Genomic DNA, 20,744 nt, shown 5'->3' with positions numbered 1-20,744 from the left:
TTCTACTTTCTTGTGCCTTGGTTCTACCGAGGAACAAGATGGGTGCCAACACTTCCTGGTTTGGAGTGTTGACAGCCAATTAGCATACAGCTTGTCATCGGGAGGGTGCGCGGATCCTGCGCGGCCATAGATATATATGTGATTTTACTTTTGATTCTCTCAGCAACTACTGAACGGATTTACACCATTTAACTAAAAGGCACGACTCTGAACCAAGGGCTACCTTTTTGCCAAATTTGGTGTAATTCCGTTCAGCAGTTCGGGCTGTAGCTGCGACTAAAGGTTCCTATGGAAAATTGCATGGGGAAAACACGTTTTGGGACCCCCCATTTTTCTCGGCCCCTGCTTGACGAATCACCCCGAAACTTTCAGGATAGGAGCAGACCGGAGCGCCTCACCAGTTTTGAAAATTTTGCAAAGATTCGTCAACCGGCGCCAAAGTTATTGGAAATAGAATGTTGCAAATTTCCTATGCATATATATATATTTTTATCCATCAAACGCCAAAGCTTCTCAAGATGCACTCGAAGTTGTGAAGGATCCGCGTACGGTGTGCGACGGCTGCGTGCTTTTCAGTTACATCATATACATTTAATATTACGTGATGTGCGTGATTGGTATGTGACCAGTCCGCGACTCCTGCTCCCACGCATTTGTGACACATGCGCATTAGGGTATGAGATGCTTGCGCAGTGGCGGGTCCCGCGTGACGTCATATACATGCTGGGGCGCGCTGGGTGCGCGACTCCCGCAAAAAAAATGTATGTTCCAAAATGATATGTATGTGTCTTTAATTTACATATTAGGGCAAGAGATTATCTAAGATATTCCAAAAAATAATATATTTGTACTTATAATAAACTTATATTATTTTTAAATATTTTTTCGCGAAGTCGGGTGCGTGCATCGTGAGCGCAGAGAACCAGGTCAGAAGAGCTGCTCTAGAGCCTAAGAAGCAGGTCAGCAGAGCTGCTCTAGAACCAGAGACCCAGGTCAGCAGATATGTTCTAGAGCCAGAGACCCAGGTCAGCAGAGCTGCTCTAGAGGCCAAGAACCATGTCAGCAGAGCTGCTGTAGAGCCAGAGGAACCAGGTCAGCAGGGCTGCTTTAGAGGGAGAGGACCAGGTCAGCAGAACTGCTTTAGAGCCAGAGAACCAGGTAAGCAGATCTGCTCTAGAGCCAGAGAACCAGGTCAGCAGAGCTGCTTTAGAGCCATAGAACCAGGTCAGCAAAGGTGCTTTAGAGCCAGAGAACCAGGTGAGGAGAGCTGCTCTAGAGGCAGAGAACCAGATCAGCAGAGCTGCTGTAGAGGGAGAGAACCAGGCCAGCAGAGCTACTTTAGAGCCAGAGACCCAGGTCAGCAGAGCTGCTTTAGAGCCAGAGAACCGTGTCAGCAGAGCTGACCTAGAGCCAGAGAACCAGGTCAGCAGAGCTGCTTTAGAGCCAGAGAACCAGGTCAGCAGAGCTGCTTTAGAGCCAGAGAACCAGGTCAGCAGAGCTGATCTAGAGCCAGAGAACCAGGTCAACAGAGCTGCTTTAGAGCCATAGAACCCGGTCAGCAGAGCTGCCCTAGAGGCAGAGAACCAGGTCAGCATACCTGATTTAGAGGGAGGGAACCAGGTCAGCAGAGCTGCTTTAGAGCCAGAGAACCAGGTCAGCAGAGCTGCTCTAGAGCCAAAGTACCAGGTCAGCAGAGCTGCTCTAGAGCCTAACAACCAGGTCAGCAGAGCTGCTCTAGAGCCAGAGAACCAGGTCAGCAGAGCTGCTTTAGAGGGAGAGAACCAGGTCAGCAGAGCTGCTTTAGAGCCAAGGGACCAGGTCAGCAGAGCTGCTTTAGAGCAAGAGAACCAGGTCAGGAGAGCTGCTTTAGAGGAAGAGAACCAGATCAGCAGAGCTGCTTTAGAGCCAAGGGACCAGGTCAGCAGAGCTGCTCTAGAGCCAGAGAACCAGGTCAGCAGAGCTGTTGTAGAGCCAGAGAACCAGGTCAGCAGACCTGCTATAGAGCCTAAGAAGCAGGTCAGCAGAGTTGCTCTAGAACCAAAGATCCAGGTCAGCAGATCTGTTCTAGAGCCAGAGACCCAGGTCAGCAGAGCTGCTCTAAAGGCCGAGAACCAGGTCAGTAGAGCTGCTGTAGAGCCAGAGAAACCAGGTCAGCAGAGATGCTTTAGAAGGAGAGAACCAGGTCAGCAGAACTGCTTTAGAGCCAGAGAACCAGGTCAGCAGAGCTGCTCTAGAGCCAGAGAACCTGGTCAGCATATCTGCTTTAGAGCCATAGACCAGGTCAGCAGAGCTGCTTTACAGCCAGAGAACCAGGTCAGCAGAGCTGATTTAGAGGGAGAGAACCAGGTCAGCAGAGCTGCTTTAGAGCCAGAGAACCCAGTCAGCAGAGCTGCTCTAGAGCCAGAGAACCAGGTCAGCAGAGCTGCTTTAGAGCCATAGAACCAGGTCAGCAGAGCTGCTTTAGAGCCAGAGAACCAGGTCAGCAGAGCTGCTCTAGAGCCTAAGAACGAGGTCAGCAGAGCTGCCCTAGAGCCAGAGAACCAGGTCAGCAGAGCTGCTCTAGAGCCAGAGAAACCAGGTCAGCAGAGCTGCTTTAGAGCCATAGAACCAGGTCAGCTGAGCTGCTCTAGAGGCAGAGAACCAGGCCAGCAGAGCTGATTTAGAGGGAGAGAACCAGGTCAGCAGAGCTGCTCTAGAGCCAGAGAACCAGGTCAGCAGAACTGCTTTAGAGCCATAGAACCGGGTCAGCAGAGCTGCTTTAGAGTCAGGGAACCAGGTCAGCAGAGCTGTTGTAGAGCTAGAGAACCAGGTCAGCAGAGCTGCTCTAGAGCCTAAGAACTAGGTTAGCAGAGCTGCTCTAGAGCCAGAGAACCAGGTCAGCAGAGCTGCTGTAGAGCCAGAGAAACCAGGTCAGCAGAGCTGCTTTAGAGGGAGAGAACTAGGTCAGCAGAGCTGCTTTAGAGCCAGAGAACCAGGCCAACAGAGCTGCTTTAGAGCCAGAGAACCAGGTCAGCAGAGCTGCTCTAGAGCCAGGGAACCAAGTCAGCATAGCTGCTTTAGAGCCATAGAACCAGGTCAGCAGAGCTGCTTTAGAGCCAGAGAACCAGGTCAGAAGAGCTGCTCTAGAGCTTAAGAACCAGGTCAGCAGAGCTGCTTTAGAGCCAGAGAACCATGTCTGCAGAACTGCTTTAGAGCCATAGAACCGGGTCAGCAGAGATGCTTTAGAGCCAATACACCAGGTCAGCAGAGCTGTTGTAGAGCCAGAGAACCAGGTCAGCAGAGCTGCTCTAGAGCCAAAGTACCAGGTCAGCTGAGCTGCTCTAGAGCCTAACAACCAGGTCAGCAGAGCTGCTCTAGAGCCAGAGAACCAGGTCAGCAGAGCTGCTTTAGAGGGAGAGAACCAGGTCAGCAGAGCTGCTTTAGAGCCAAGGGACCAGGTCAGCAGAGCTGCTTTAGAGCAAGAGAACCAGGTCAGGAGAGCTGCTTTAGAGGAAGAGAACCAGATCAGCAGAGCTGCTTTAGAGCCAAGGGACCAGGTCAGCAGAGCTGCTCTAGAGCCAGAGAACCAGGTCAGCAGAGCTGTTGTAGAGCCAGAGAACCAGGTCAGCAGACCTGCTATAGAGCCTAAGAAGCAGGTCAGCAGAGTTGCTCTAGAACCAGAGATCCAGGTCAGCCGCTCTGTTCTAGAGCCAGAGACCCAGGTCAGCAGAGCTGCTCTAAAGGCCGAGAACCAGGTCAGTAGAGCTGCTGTAGAGCCAGAGAAACCAGGTCAGCAGAGATGCTTTAGAAGGAGAGAACCAGGTCAGCAGAACTGCTTTAGAGCCAGAGAACCAGGTCAGCAGAGCTGCTCTAGAGCCAGAGAACCTGGTCAGCATATCTGCTTTAGAGCCATAGACCAGGTCAGCAGAGCTGCTTTACAGCCAGAGAACCAGGTCAGCAGAGCTGATTTAGAGGGAGAGAACCAGGTCAGCAGAGCTGCTTTAGAGCCAGAGAACCCAGTCAGCAGAGCTGCTCTAGAGCCAGAGAACCAGGTCAGCAGAGCTGCTTTAGAGCCATAGAACCAGGTCAGCAGAGCTGCTTTAGAGCCAGAGAACCAGGTCAGCAGAGCTGCTCTAGAGCCTAAGAACGAGGTCAGCAGAGCTGCCCTAGAGCCAGAAAACCAGGTCAGCAGAGCTGCTCTAGAGCCAGAGAAACCAGGTCAGCAGAGCTGCTTTAGAGCCATAGAACCAGGTCAGCTGAGCTGCTCTAGAGGCAGAGAACCAGGCCAGCAGAGCTGATTTAGAGGGAGAGAACCAGGTCAGCAGAGCTGCTCTAGAGCCAGAGAACCAGGTCAGCAGAACTGCTTTAGAGCCATAGAACCGGGTCAGCAGAGCTGCTTTAGAGTCAGGGAACCAGGTCAGCAGAGCTGTTGTAGAGCTAGAGAACCAGGTCAGCAGAGCTGCTCTAGAGCCTAAGAACTAGGTTAGCAGAGCTGCTCTAGAGCCAGAGAACCAGGTCAGCAGAGCTGCTGTAGAGCCAGAGAAACCAGGTCAGCAGAGCTGCTTTAGAGGGAGAGAACTAGGTCAGCAGAGCTGCTTTAGAGCCAGAGAACCAGGCCAACAGAGCTGCTTTAGAGCCAGAGAACCAGGTCAGCAGAGCTGCTCTAGAGCCAGGGAACCAAGTCAGCATAGCTGCTTTAGAGCCATAGAACCAGGTCAGCAGAGCTGCTTTAGAGCCAGAGAACCAGGTCAGCAGAGCTGCTCTAGAGCTTAAGAACCAGGTCAGCAGAGCTGCTTTAGAGCCAGAGAACCATGTCTGCAGAACTGCTTTAGAGCCATAGAACCGGGTCAGCAGAGATGCTTTAGAGCCAATACACCAGGTCAGCAGAGCTGTTGTAGAGCCAGAGAACCAGATCAACAGATCTGCTCTGTAGCCTAAGAACTAGGTCAGGAGAGCAGCTCTAGAGCCAGAGAACCAGGTCAGCAGATCTGCTGTAGAACCAGAGAAACCAGGTCAGCAGAGTTGCTTTAGATGGAGAGAACCAGGTCAGCAGAGCTGCTTTAGACCCAGAGAACCAGGTCAGCAGAGCTGCTCTAGCTGACACTGACTGACTGATACTGACTGACTGACACTGACTGACACTGAATGACTGACACTGACTGACTGACACTGACTGACAGTGATTGACTGACACTGACTGACTGACACTGACTGACAGTGATTGACTGACACTGACTGGCACTGATTGACTGACACTTACTGACTGACACTGACACTGACACTGACTGACACTGACTGACTGACTGACACTGACTGAAACAGACTGACACTGACTGACTACTCTCTACTACTCACTCTCTACTACTCTCTCTCTACTACTCACTCTCTACTACTCACTCTCTACTACTTTCTACTACTCACTCTCTCCTACTCTACTACTCTCTACTACTCACTCTCGACTACTCACTCTCTACTACTCTCTACTACTCACTCTATACTACTCTCTACTACTCTCTACTACTCACTCTCTACTACTCTCTACTACTCACTCTCTACTACTCACTCTCTACTACTCTCTACAATTCACTCTCTACTACTCGCTCTCTACTACTCTCTACTACTCTCTCTCTGCTACTCACTCTCTACTACTCACTCGCTACTACTCTCTACTACTCACTCTCAACTACTCACTCTCTACTACTCTCTACTACTCACTCTCAACTACTCACTCTCTACTACTCGCTCTCTACTACTCTCTACTACTTACTATCTACTACTCACTCTCTACTACTCGATCTCAACTACTCTCTACTACTCACTCTACTACTCACTCTCTACTACTCTACTACTCTCTACTACTCTCTCTACTTCTCACTCTCTACTACTCTCTCTACTACTCACTCTTTACTACTCTCTACTACACACACTCTACTACACAATCTCTACTACTTGCTCTCTACTACTCGCTCTCTACTACTTTCTACTACTCACTCTACTACTCACTCTCTACTACTCTCTACTACTCACTCTACTATTCACTCTCTACTACTCTCTACTACTCACTCTCCACTACTCTACTACTCTCTACTACTCACTCTCTACTACTCACTCTCTACCACTCTACTACTCTCTACTACTCTCTATCTACTACTCACTCTCTACTACGCACTCTTTACTACTCTCTACTACTCACTCTCTACTACTCTCTCTCTACTACTCACTCTCTACAACTCACTCTCTACAACTTGTGCCTACTCACTCTCTACTACTCTCTACTACTCTCTCTACTACTCTCTACTACTCACTCTCTACTACTCACTCTAACTACTCACTCTCTACTACTCTCTACTACTCTCTCTCTACTACTCTCTACTACTCACTCTACTACTCACTCTCTGCTACTCTCTACTACTCTCTCTCTACTACTCACTCTCTACTACTCACTCTCTACTACTCACTCTCTACCACTCTCTACTACTCACTCTCTACTACTCTCTACTACTCACTCTCTACTACTCACTCTCTACTAATCACTCTCTACTACTCTCTACTACTCACTCTCTACTACTCACTCTCTACTACTCACTCTACTACTCACTCTCTGCTACTCTCTCTACTACTCTCTACTACTCCCTACTACTCACTCTCTACCTCTCTCTACCTCTCTCTCTACTACTCTCTACCTCTCTACACCTCTACCTCTCTACCTCTCTACCTCTACCTCTCTACCTCTACACCTCTACTCTCTACCTCTCTCTACACACACACATATGCACATAAATATATGCATATATATGCATATGCATTTATATATATGTATGTGTATATATATACATTCATATATAAACATATATATAATCTGCATATCTATATAAATACAAATATAAATGCATGCATCCATAAACATATACATATATGCATACATATGCATGTTATTTACAAGAAAGTATGAAAAACACTTATTTGTTATGAAGTTTCCTAATTTCCTCATTTACTACAGTCGCCTCAGTAGGAAATACTTTCAGTTTTTTACTTTGATTCCATCAAGAAGGCATTCAGATATGTCACACATTTGCCATAAAATTGGAATCTTAGCACTCTAGTTGCTTATTAGATCACTGTAGTAAAGCTTCTGCTCACCAGGGAAGTCTGTTGCTGGTATTGAAAGTGCATGTTTCAGTCTGCATGTCAGAATCTTTTATTGAAATAGAAGAGGATTTGAGAAGTCACTCAAAATGTGCCCTAATTTTTCTTTCTGCAGTACTAATCATACTTTCTATGGCAAAATGAACCCCCTCATTTTGTTCCTTTTTAAATTAAATGTTTTAAGAGTTACCACTTTATTCCAATCAAGATGCCTTCAGGTGTACCATACGTTTGTCATAAGTAGGACTGTTAGCGCTCTAGTTGCTCTTTAGAACACTCTGGGAAGCTGCAGTAGAACACAAAGGAATCAACTGACAGTCTCTGCCCTTGTTGGATGTACATGTTTTACTGAGAATGTCAGACTTTATTCTCACATGACTGAGAAAGATAATGTGAATTTTCAGAAAATATGCTCTCAGTTTAGCTTATATATCACCTTCCAAATCTCTGTGGGAAAAGCATGAGAAAATAGCTTTCTCTCAAACATGATTCATGATATCCCAGGAGAAGGCTTTTTGACATGGTAAAATCACCTTAGAACACACCACAATTCCTAAAATGAGTATGACACTGACTGACTACTCTCTACTACTCTACTACTCACTCTCTACTACTCTCTACTACTCTCTCTCTACTACTCACTCTCTACTACTCAATCTCGATTACTCTCTACCACTCACTCTCTCCTACTCAACTACTCTCTACTACTCACTCTCGACTACTCACTCTCTACTACTCTCTGCTACTCACTCTCTACTACTCTCTACTACTCACTCTGTACTACTCTCTACTACTGACTCTCTACTACTCACTCTCTACTACTCACTCTCTGCTACTCTCTACTATTCACTCTCTACTACTCACTCTCTACTACTCTCTCTCTGCTACTCACTCTCGACTACTCACTCGCTACTACTCTCTACTACTCACTCTCTACTACTCACTCTCTACTACTCTCTACTACTCACTCTCTACATACTCACTCTCTACTACACTCTACCACTCACTCTCTACTACTCTACTACTCACTCTCTACTACTCTTTACTACTCTCTCTACTACTCACTCTCTACTATTAACTCTCTACTACTCACTCTCTACTACTCACTCTCTACTACTCGCTCTCTACTACTCTCTACTACTCACTCTCAACTACTCACTCTCTACTACTCGCTCTCTACTACTCTCTACTACTCAGTCTCTACTGCTCACTCTCTACTACTCTACTACTCTCTACTACTCTCCCTACTACTTACTCTCTACTACTCACTCTCTACTACTCTACTACTCTCTACTACTCTTTCTACTACTCACTCTCTACTACTCTCTACTAATAATTCTACTACTCTCTACTCTCTACCACTCACTCTCTACTACTCTACTACTCACTCTCTACAACTCTTTCTCTACTACTCACTCTCTACTACTCACTCTCTACTACTCACTCTACTACTCTCTACTGCTCACTCTATACTACTCTCTCTCTCTACAACTCTCTACTACTCTCTCTCTACTACTCTCTACTATTTTCTACTACTCACTCTCTACTACTCACTCTAACTACTCACTCTCTACTACTCTCTACTACTCTCTCTCTACTACTCTCTACTACTCACTCTATGACTCACTCTCTACTACTCTCTACTACTCTCTCTCTGCTACTCACTCTCTACTACTCACTCTCTACTACTCTCTACTACTCACTATCTACTACTCACTCTCTACTACTCACTCTCAACTACTCTACTATTCTCTACTACTCTCTCTACTTATCACTCTCTACTACTCTCTCTACTACTCACTCTCTACTACTCTCTACTACTCACACTCTACTACACAATCTCGACTACTTGCTCTCTACTACTCGCTCTCTACTACTTTCTACTGCTCACTCTACTACTCACTCTCTACTACTCTCTACTACTCACTCTACTATTCACTCTCTACTACTCTCTCCACTACTCTACTACTCTCTACTGCTCACTCTCTACTACTCTTCTACTCTCTATCTATTACTCACTCTCTACTACGCACTCTCTACTACTATCTACTACTCTCTACTACTCACTCTCTACTACTCTCTCTCGACTACTCACTCTCTACAACTCACTCTCTACAACTTGTGCCTACTCACTCTCTACTACTCTCTACTTACTCACTCTCTACTACTCTCTCTCCTCTACTCTCTACTACTCTCTACTACTCACTCTCTACTACTCACTCTAACTACTCACTCTCTACTACTCTCTACTACTCTCTCTCTACTACTCTCTACTACTCACTCTACTACTCACTCTCTACTACTCTCTACTACTCTCTCTCTCTGCTACTCACTCTCCACTACTCACTCTCTACTACTCACTCTCTACCACTCTCTACTACTCACTCTCTACTACTCACTACTACTCACTCTCTACTACTTTCTACTACTCACTCTACTACTCACTCTCTACTACTCTCTACTACTCACTCTACTATTCACTCTCTACTACTCTCTACTACTCACTCTCCACTACTCTACTACTCTCTACTACTCACTCTCTACTACTCACTCTCTACCACTCTACTACTCTCTACTACTCTCTATCTACTACTCACTCTCTACTACGCACTCTCTACTACTCTCTACTACTCACTCTCTACTACTCTCTCTCTACTACTCACTCTCTACAACTCACTCTCTACAACTTGTGCCTACTCACTCTCTACTACTCTCTACTACTCTCTCTACTACTCTCTACTACTCACTCTCTACTACTCACTCTAACTACTCACTCTCTACTACTCTCTACTACTCTCTCTCTACTACTCTCTACTACTCACTCTACTACTCACTCTCTGCTACTCTCTACTACTCTCTCTCTACTACTCACTCTCTACTACTCACTCTCTACTACTCACTCTCTACCACTCTCTACTACTCACTCTCTACTACTCTCTACTACTCACTCTCTACTACTCACTCTCTACTAATCACTCTCTACTACTCTCTACTACTCACTCTCTACTACTCACTCTCTACTACTCACTCTACTACTCACTCTCTGCTACTCTCTCTACTACTCTCTACTACTCCCTACTACTCACTCTCTACCTCTCTCTACCTCTCTCTCTACTACTCTCTACCCCTCTACACCTCTACTCTCTACCTCTCTCTACACACACACATATGCACATATATATATGCATATATATGCATATGCATTTATATATATGTATGTGTATATATATACATTCATATATAAACATATATATAATCTGCATATCTATATAAATACAAATATAAATGCATGCATCCATAAACATATACATATATGCATACATATGCATGTTATTTACAAGAAAGTTTGAAAAACACTTATTTGTTAAGAAGTTTCCTAATTTCCTCATTTACTACAGTCTCCTCAGTAGGAAATACTTTCAGTTTTTTACTTTGATTCCATCAAGAAGGCATTCAGATATGTCACACATTTGCCATAAATTTGGAATCTTAGCACTCTAGTTGCTTATTAGATCTCTGTAGTAAAGCTTCTGCTCACCAGGGAAGTCTGCTGCTGGTATTGAAAGTGCATCTTTCAGTCTGCATGTCAGAATCTTTTATTGAAATAGAAGAGGATTTGAGAAGTCACTCAAAATGTGCCCTAATTGTTCTTTCTGCATTACCAATCATACTTTCTATGGCAAAATAAACCCCCTCATTTTGTTCCTTTTTAAATTAAATGTTTTAAGAGTTACCACTTTATTTCAATCAAGATGCCTTCAGGTGTACCATACGTTTGTCATAATTAGAACTGTTAGCGCTCTAGTTGTTCTTTAGAACACTCTGGGAAGCTGCAGTAGAACACAAAGGAATCAACTGACAGTCTCTGCCCTTGTTGGATGTACATGTTTTACTTAGAATGTCAGACTTCATTCTCACATGACTGAGAAAGATAATGTGAATTTGCAGAAAATATGCTCTCAGTTTAGCTTATAGATCACCTTCCAAACCTCTGTGAGAAAAGCATGAGAAAATAGTTTTCTCTCAAACATGACTCATGATATCCCAGGAGAACGCTTTTTCCCATGGTAAAATCACCTTAGAACACACCACAATTCCTAAAATGAGTATGACACTGACTGACTACTCTCTACTACTCTACTACTCACTCTCTACTACTCTCTACTACTCTCGCTCTACTACTCACTCTCTACTACTCACTCTCTACTACTCTCTACTACTCACTCTCGACTACTCACTCTCTACTACTCTCTACTACTCACTCTCTACTACTCACTCTCTACTACTCACTCTCTACTACTCTCTACTATTCACTCTCTACTACTCACTCTCTACTACTCTCTACTACTCTCTCTCTGCTACTCACTCTCCACTACTCTATACTACTTACTATCTACTACTCACTCTCTACTACTCGCTCTCAACTACTCTCTACTACTCACTCTACTACTCACTCTCTACTACTCTACTACTCTCTACTACTCTCTCTACTTCTCACTCTCTACTACTCTCTCTACTACCCACTCTCTACTACTCTCTACTACACACACTCTACTACACAATCTCTACTACTTGCTCTCTACTACTCGCTCTCTACTACTTTCTACTACTCACTCTATAACTCACTCTCTACTACTCACTCTACTATTCACTCTCTACTACTCTCTACTACTCACTCTCTACCACTCTCTACTACTCACTCTCTACTACTCTCTACTACTCACTCTCTACTAATCACTCTCTACTACTCTCTACTACTCACTCTCTACTACTCACTCTCTACTACTCACTCTACTACTCACTCTCTGCTACTCTCTCTACTACTCTCTACTACTCTCTACTACTCACTCTTCTACCTCTCTCTACCTCTCTACACCTCTACCTCTCTACCTCTCTACCTCTCTACCTCTACCTCTCTACCTCTACCTCTCTACCTCTACACCTCTACTCTCTACCTCTCTCTACCTCTCTCTACACACACACATATGCACATATATATATGCATATATATGCATATGCATTTATATATATGTATGTGTATATATATATATATCTACATTCATATATAAATATATATATAATCTGCATATCTATATAAATACAAATATAAATGCATGCATACATATACATATACATATATGCATACATATGCATGTTATGTACAAGAAAGTTTGAAAAACACTTATTTGTTATGAAGTTTCCTAATTTCCTCATTTACTACAGTCGCCTCAGTAGGAAATACTTTCAGTTTTTTACTTTGATTCCATCAAGAAGGCATTCAGATATGTCACACATTTGCCATAAATTTGGAATCTTAGCACTCTAGTTGCTTATTAGATCACTGTAGTAAAGCTTCTGCTCACCAGGGAAGTCTGTTGCTGGTATTGAAAGTGCATGTTTCAGTCTGCATGTCAGTATCTTTTATTGAAATAGAAGAGGATTTGAGAAGTCACTCAAAATGTGCCCTAATTTTTCTTTCTGCAGTACTAATCATACTTTCTATGGCAAAATGAAACCCCTCATTTTGTTCCTTTTTAAATTAAATGTTTTAAGAGTTACCACTTTATTCCAATCAAGATGCCTTCAGGTGTACCATACGTTTGTCATAAGTAGGACTGTTAGCGCTCTAGTTGCTCTTTAGAACACTCTGGGAAGCTGCAGTAGAACACAAAGAAATCAACTGACAGTCTCTGCCCTTGTTGGATGTACATGTTTTACTGAGAATGTCAGACTTTATTCTCACATGACTGAGAAAGATAATGTGAATTTTCAGAAAATATGCCCTCAGTTTAGCTTATATATCACCTTCCAAATCTCTGTGGGAAAAGCATGAGAAAATAGCTTTCTCTCAAACATGATTCATGATATCCCAGGAGAAGGCTTTTTGACATGGTAAAATCACCTTAGAACACACCACAATTCCTAAAATGAGTATGACACTGACTGACTACTCTCTACTACTCTACTACTCACTCTCTACTACTCTCTACTACTCTCTCTCTACTACTCACTCTCTACTACTCACTCTCGATTACTCTCTACTACTCACTCTCTCCTACTCAACTACTCTCTACTACTCACTCTCGACTACTCACTCTCTACTACTCTCTGCTACTCACTCTCTACTACTCTCTACTACTCACTCTGTACTACTCTCTACTACTGACTCTCTACTACTCACTCTCTACTACTCACTCTCTGCTACTCTCTACTATTCACTCTCTACTACTCACTCTCTACTACTCTCTCTCTGCTACTCACTCTCTACTACTCACTCGCTACTACTCTCTACTACTCACTCTCTACTACTCACTCTCTACTACTCTCTACTACTCACTCTCTACATACTCACTCTCTACTACACTCTACCACTCACTCTCTACTACTCTACTACTCACTCTCTACTACTCTTTACTACTCTCTCTACTACTCACTCTCTACTATTAACTCTCTACTACTCACTCTCTACTACTCACTCTCTACTACTCGCTATCTACTACTCTCTACTACTCACTCTCAACTACTCACTCTCTACTACTCGCTCTCTACTACTCTCTACTACTCACTCTCTACTGCTCACTCTCTACTACTCTACTACTCTCTACTACTCTCCCTACTACTTACTCTCTACTACTCACTCTCTACTACTCTACTACTCTCTACTACTCTTTCTACTACTCACTCTCTACTACTCTCTACTAATAATTCTACTACTCTCTACTCTCTACCACTCACTCTCTACTACTCTACTACTCACTCTCTACAACTCTTTCTCTACTACTCACTCTCTACTACTCACTCTCTACTACTCACTCTACTACTCTCTACTGCTCACTCTATACTAATCTCTCTCTCTACAACTCTCTACTACTCACTCTCTACTACTCACTCTCTACTACTCGCTCTCTACTACTCTCTACTACTCACTATCTACTACTCACTCTCTACTACTCGCTCTCAACTACTCTCTACTACTCACTCTACTACTCACTCTCTACTACTCTACTACTCACTACTACTCTCTCTACTTCTCACTCTCTACTACTCTCTCTACTACTCACACTCTACCACACAATCTCTACTACTTGCTCTCTACTACTCGCTCTCTACTACTTTCTACTACTCACTCTACTACTCACTCTCTACTACTCACTCTACTATAAACTCTCTACTACTCTCTACTACTCACTCTCCACTACTCTACTACTCTCTACTACTCACTCTCTACTACTCTACTACTCTCTATCTACTACTCACTCTCTACTACTCTCTACTACTCACTATCTACTACTCTCTCTCTACTACTCACTCTCTACAACTCACTCTCTACAACTACTCACTCTCTACTACTCTCTACTACTCACTCTCTACTACTCTCTCTCTACTACTCTCTACTATTCTCTACTACTCACTCTCTACTACTCACTCTAACTACTCACTCTCTACTACTCTCTACTACTCTCTCTCTACTACTCTCTACTACTCACTCTACTACTCACTCTCTACTACTCTCTACTACTCTCTCTCTGCTACTCACTCTCTACTACTCACTCTCTACTACTCTCTACTACTCACTATCTACTACTCACTCTCTACTACTTGCTCTCAACTACTCTCTAATACTCACTCTACTACTCACTCTCTACTACTCTACTATTCTCTACTACTCTCTCTACTTATCACTCTCTACTACTCTCTCTACTACTCACTCTCTACTACTCACACTCTACTACACAATCTCGACTACTTGCTCTCTACTACTTGCTCTCTACTACTTTCTACTGCTCACTCTACTACTCACTCTCTACTACTCTCTACTACTCACTCTACTATTCACTCTCTACTACTCTCTACTACTCACTCTCCACTACTCTACTACTCTCTACTGCTCACTCTCTACTACTCTTCTACTCTCTATCTATTACTCACTCTCTACTACGCACTCTCTACTACTCTCTACTACTCACTCTCTACTACTCTCTCTCGACTACTCACTCTCTACAACTCACTCTCTACAACTTGTGCCTACTCACTCTCTACTACTCTCTACTTACTCACTCTCTACTACTCTCTCTCCTCTACTCTCTACTACTCTCTACTACTCACTCTCTACTACTCACTCTAACTACTCACTCTCTACTACTCTCTCTCTACTACTCTCTACTACTCACTCTACTACTCACTCTCTACTACTCTCTACTACTCTCTCTCTCTCTGCTACTCACTCTCCACTACTCACTCTCTACTACTCACTCTCTACCACTCTCTACTACTCACTCTCTACTACTCACTACTACTCACTCTCTACTACTCACTCTCTACTAATCACTCTCTACTACTCTCTACTACTCACTCTCTACTACTCACTCTCTACTACTCACTCTACTACTCACTCTCTGCTACTCTGTCTACTACTCTCTACTACTCTCTACTACTCACTCTCTACTCTCTACCTCACTCTCTACTACTCTCTACCTCTCTACACCTCTACCTCTCTACCTCTCTACCTCTACCTCTCTACCTCTACCTCTATACCTCTACACCTCTACCTCTACACCTCTACCTCTCTACCACTCTCTATCTCTCTCTACACACACACATATGCACATATATATGCACATATATGCATATGCATTTATATATATGTATGTGTGTACATATATATATACATGCATATATAAACATATATATAATCTGCATATCTATATAAATACAAATATAAATGCATGCATACATATACATATATGCATACATATGCATGTTATGTACAAGAAAGTTTGAAAAACACTTATTTGTTATGAAGTTTCCTAATTTCCTCATTTACTACAGTCTCCTCAGTAGGACATACTTTCAGTTTTTTACTTTGATTACATCAAGAAGGCATTCAGATATGTCACACATTTGCCATAAATTTGGAATCTTAGCACTCTAGTTGTTTATTAGATCATTGTAGTAAAGCTACTGCTCACCAGGGAAGTCTGCTGCTGGTATTGAAAGTGCATGTTTCAGTCTGCATGTCAGAATCTTTTATTGAAATAGAAGAAGATTTGAGAAGTCACTCAAAATGTGCCCTAATTTTTCTTTTTTCAGTACTAATCATAATTTCTATGGCAAAATGAACCCCCTCATTGTGTTCCTTTTAAATTAAACTACTCACTCTCTACTATTCACTCGCTACTACTCACTCTTTACTACTCTCTACTACTCTCTACTACTACTCTCTACTACTCACTCTCTACTACTCTCTCCTACTCACTCTACTACTCTCTACTATTCTCTACCGCTCACTCTCTACTACTCTACTACTCACTCTCTCTGTTCTTCTCTCAACTACTCCCTCTCTACTACTCACTCTACTACACTGTACTACTCACTCTCTACTACTCTCTCTCTACTACTCGCTCTCTACTATTCACTCTCTACTACTCACTCTCTACTACTCACTCTCCACTACTCACTCTCTACTACTCGCTCTCTACTACTCTCTACTACTCACTCTCTACTGCTCACTCTCTACTACTCTCTCTACTACTCACTCTCTACTACTCTACTACCCTCTACTACTCTCTCTACTACTCTCTACTACTCACTCTACTACTCTCTACCACTCACTCTCTACTACTCTACTACTCACTCTCTACTACTCTCTACTACTCACTCTCTACTACTCACTCTACTACTCTCTACTACTCACTCTCTACTACTGTCTCTACTACTCACTCTCCACTACTCACTCTCTACTACTCACTCTCTATTACTCTCTACTGCTCACTCTACTACTCACTCTCTACTACTCTCTACTACTCTCTCTACTACTCACTCTCTACTACTCTCTACTACTCACTCTCTACTACACACTCTCTACTACTTGCTCTCTACTACTCGATCTCTACTACTCTACTACTCAGTCTACACTACTCCCTACTACTTACTCTACTACTCACTCTCTACTACTCTCTACTACTCACTCTCTACTACTCCACTACTCTCTACTACTCACTCTCTACTACACACTCTCTACTACTCTACTACTCCCTACTACTCTCCCTCTACTACTCACTCTCTACTACTCACTCTCTACTACTCACTACTACTCACTCTCTACTACTCTCTCTCTACTACTCACTCTCTACTATTCACTCTCTGCTACTCTTCACTACTCACTCTCTACTACTCTCTCTCTACTACTCTCTACTACTCTCTACTACTCACACTACTACTCACTCTATTACTCACTCTCTACTACTCTCTACTTCTCACTCTCTACTACTCTCTCTCTACTACTCTCTACTACTCACTCTACTACTCACTCTCTACTACTCTCTACTTCTCTCTCTGCTACTCACTCTCTACTACTCACTCTCTACTACTCTCTCTCTACTACTCTCTACTACTCACTCTCTACTACTCACTCTCTACTACTCTCTACTGCTCACTTTCTACTACTCTCTACTACTCACTCTACTACTCACTCGCTACTACTCTCTACTACTCTCTACTACTCACTCTTTACTACCCACTCTCTACTACTTTCTACTACTCACTCTCTACTACTCTCTACTACTCACTCTCTACTACTCACTCTACTCACTCTACTACTCTCTACTACTCACTTTCTGCTACTCTCTCTACTACTCGCTACTACTCTCTACTACTCACTCTCTACTCTCTATTACTCATCCTCTACCTCTACCTCTCTACCTCTACACCTCTACCTCTACACCTCTACCTATCTCTCCCTCTCTCTACACGCACACATATGCACATATATATATGCATATCCATTTATATATATGTATGTGTCTATATATATACATACATATATAAACATATAAATAATCTGCATATCTATATAAATACAAATATAAATGCATGCATACATATACATATACATATATGCATACATATGCATATTATGTACATGAAAGTTTGAAAAACACTAATAAAAGCAAAGCTAAAAAGCCACCTAATTACAAACAGAATTGCTTTAACTTAAACGAGGGCGAGACCTATTGCATTTTCAATGCTTGTTTACTTTGGTTCCATCAAGAAGGCATTCAGATGTGTCACACATTTGCCATAAATTCTGAATGTTAGCACTCTAGTTGCTCATTAGATCACTGTAGTAAAGCTATTGCTCACCAGGGAAGTCTGCTGCTGGTACTCAAAGTGCATGTTTCAGACTACATGTCAGAATTTTTTAATGCAATAGAAGAGGATTTGAGAAGTCAAAATGTGCCCTAATTTTTCTTTCTGCAGCACTAATCATAATTTCTATGGCAAAATGAACCCCCTCATTTTGTTCCTTTGCAAATTAAATGTTTTAAGTGGTACCACTTTATTCCAATCAAGATGGCTTCAGGTGTGCCACACTTTTGTCATAAGTAAGACTGTTAGCGCTCTAGTTGTTCTTTAGAACACTCTGGGACATTCTGTCATTGGGCTATACTTGGGCTACATCTGGGTGATATTTGTGCTACATTTGGGCTTTTTTGTCTCTGGTGGCCATCTTGGGAGACTTATTTGTTATGAAGTTTCCTAATTTCCTCATTTACTACAGTCTCCTCAGTAGGAAATACTTTCAGTTTTTTACTTTGATTCCATCAAGAAGGCATTCAGATGTGTCACACATTTGCCATAAATTCAGAATGTTAGCACTCTAGTTGCTCATTAGATCACTGTAGTAAAGCTACTGCTCACCAGGGAAGTATGCTGCTGGTATTGAAAGTGCATGTTTCAGTCTGCATGTCAGAATGTTTTAATGAAATAGAAGAGGATTTGAGAAGTCACTCAAAATGTGCCCTCATTTTTCTTTCTGCAGGACTAATCATACTTTCTATGGCAAAATGAACCCCCTCATTTTGTTCCTTTTTAAATTAAATGTTTTAAGAGTTACCACTTTATTCCAATCAAGATGCCTTCAGGTGTACCATACGTTTGTCATAAGTAGGACTGTTAGAGCTCTAGTTGTTCTTTAGAACACTCTGGGAAGCTGCAGTAGAACACAAAGGAATCAACTGACAGTCTCTGCCCTTGTTGGATGTACATGTTTTACTGAGAATGTCAGACTTAATTCTCACATGACTGAGAAAGATAATGTGAATTTACAGAAAATATGCTCTCAGTTTAGCTTATAGATCACCTTCCAAACCTCTGTGGGAAAAGCATGAGAAAATAGTTTTCTCTCAAACATGATTCATGATATCCCAGCAGAAGGCTTTTTCACATGGTAAAATCACCTTAGAACACACCACAATTCCTAAAATGAGTATGGTACCATCAACAAATGATTTATAATGTAACTAAAGTCTTAAAACCTTCTATGAACTGCAAAGTTTTTTAATGAGGTGCTATCATGTATATTGGTCCCAAGATGGCTGCCAACACTTCTTGGATGAAGTGCTGACAGCCAATCAGATCTCACAATGAGATGTGTGGTTAGGCTCCGCCCAGATATATCTATGATTTTACTTTTGATTTTCTCAGCAACTACTTAAAAGATTTCCACCATTTAACCAAAAGGCACGAGTGTGAACCAAGGGCTACCTCTTTGCCAAATTTCGTGTATTTCAGTTCAGCATTTCAGGCTGCAGCTGCGATTAACGGTTCCTATGGAAAATTGCATGGGGAAAACACGTTTTAAGACCCCCCCTTTTTTCTCGGCCCCCGCTTGACGAGTCACCCCGAGACTTTCAGGATAGGAGCGGACTAGAGCGCCCCACCAGTTTTGAAAATTTCACGAAGATTCGTCAACCGGCGCCAAAGTTATTCCAAATAGAATGTTGCTGATTTCCTATGGATAATAGGTCCTAATAATAACTACCTACTGGCGACTGCCAGTAGGTAATATATATATATATATAGAGAGAGTGAGAGAGAGAGAGAGAGAGAGAGAGAAAGAGAGAGAAAGAGAGAGAGAGAGAGAGAGAGAGAGATGGAGAAAGAGAGCGAGAGATTGTCTATATATTTAGTTTGCAATAATAACTAAAACTATTGTTTTATTAATTTTACTTGTTAAATAAAATTTTATATATGCTTTTCCTATATATGTGTTTGTTAAATTTACATTTACCTCATTGTTTTTATTTTCAATGCAATACTTTCTCAAAATTGTTTAATTATAGTTTATATTGTTCAGAGAATATATGTATTTTTTCAATACATCACATACAGACATATATATATATGAATAGTTGAATAAACTTACCTTTTTTGGCAATATTTTGTTCCACTATATTTTTGACTCAATATTTTGAGAGTTTACATTCAAAGCATGTGAACTCAATGTTTTTGTAGATGATATTTTTAGCCTGATATTCTCGTGTCACATTCTGGTTTTTTTCTATATTTTGTTTTACAGCCGATAAAATGCATAGCCGACACAGCCAAAGCACTAACACTCTTCTAAAAGAAACCAAAGGTAATGTTACCAGGTTAGCTGACAGTGACTTGAGTGACATCTTCTTATTAACTTCACAAGACTGGAAAAGTAGCAACACCAAATTAACATCTAATTGCGCAGAAAAGATTGGAATATAGTGAAGAAAATCTAAGTTTCTATTACCTAATCCCTTTCAGGAATCTAAACACCATAGGATGCACTTCTACTGGATTATCGA

Source organism: Triturus cristatus, chromosome 8 (assembly GCF_964204655.1).
Source record: "Triturus cristatus chromosome 8, aTriCri1.1, whole genome shotgun sequence".
Taxonomy (NCBI): domain Eukaryota; kingdom Metazoa; phylum Chordata; class Amphibia; order Caudata; family Salamandridae; genus Triturus; species Triturus cristatus.
This window is presented reverse-complemented; position numbering follows the sequence as displayed.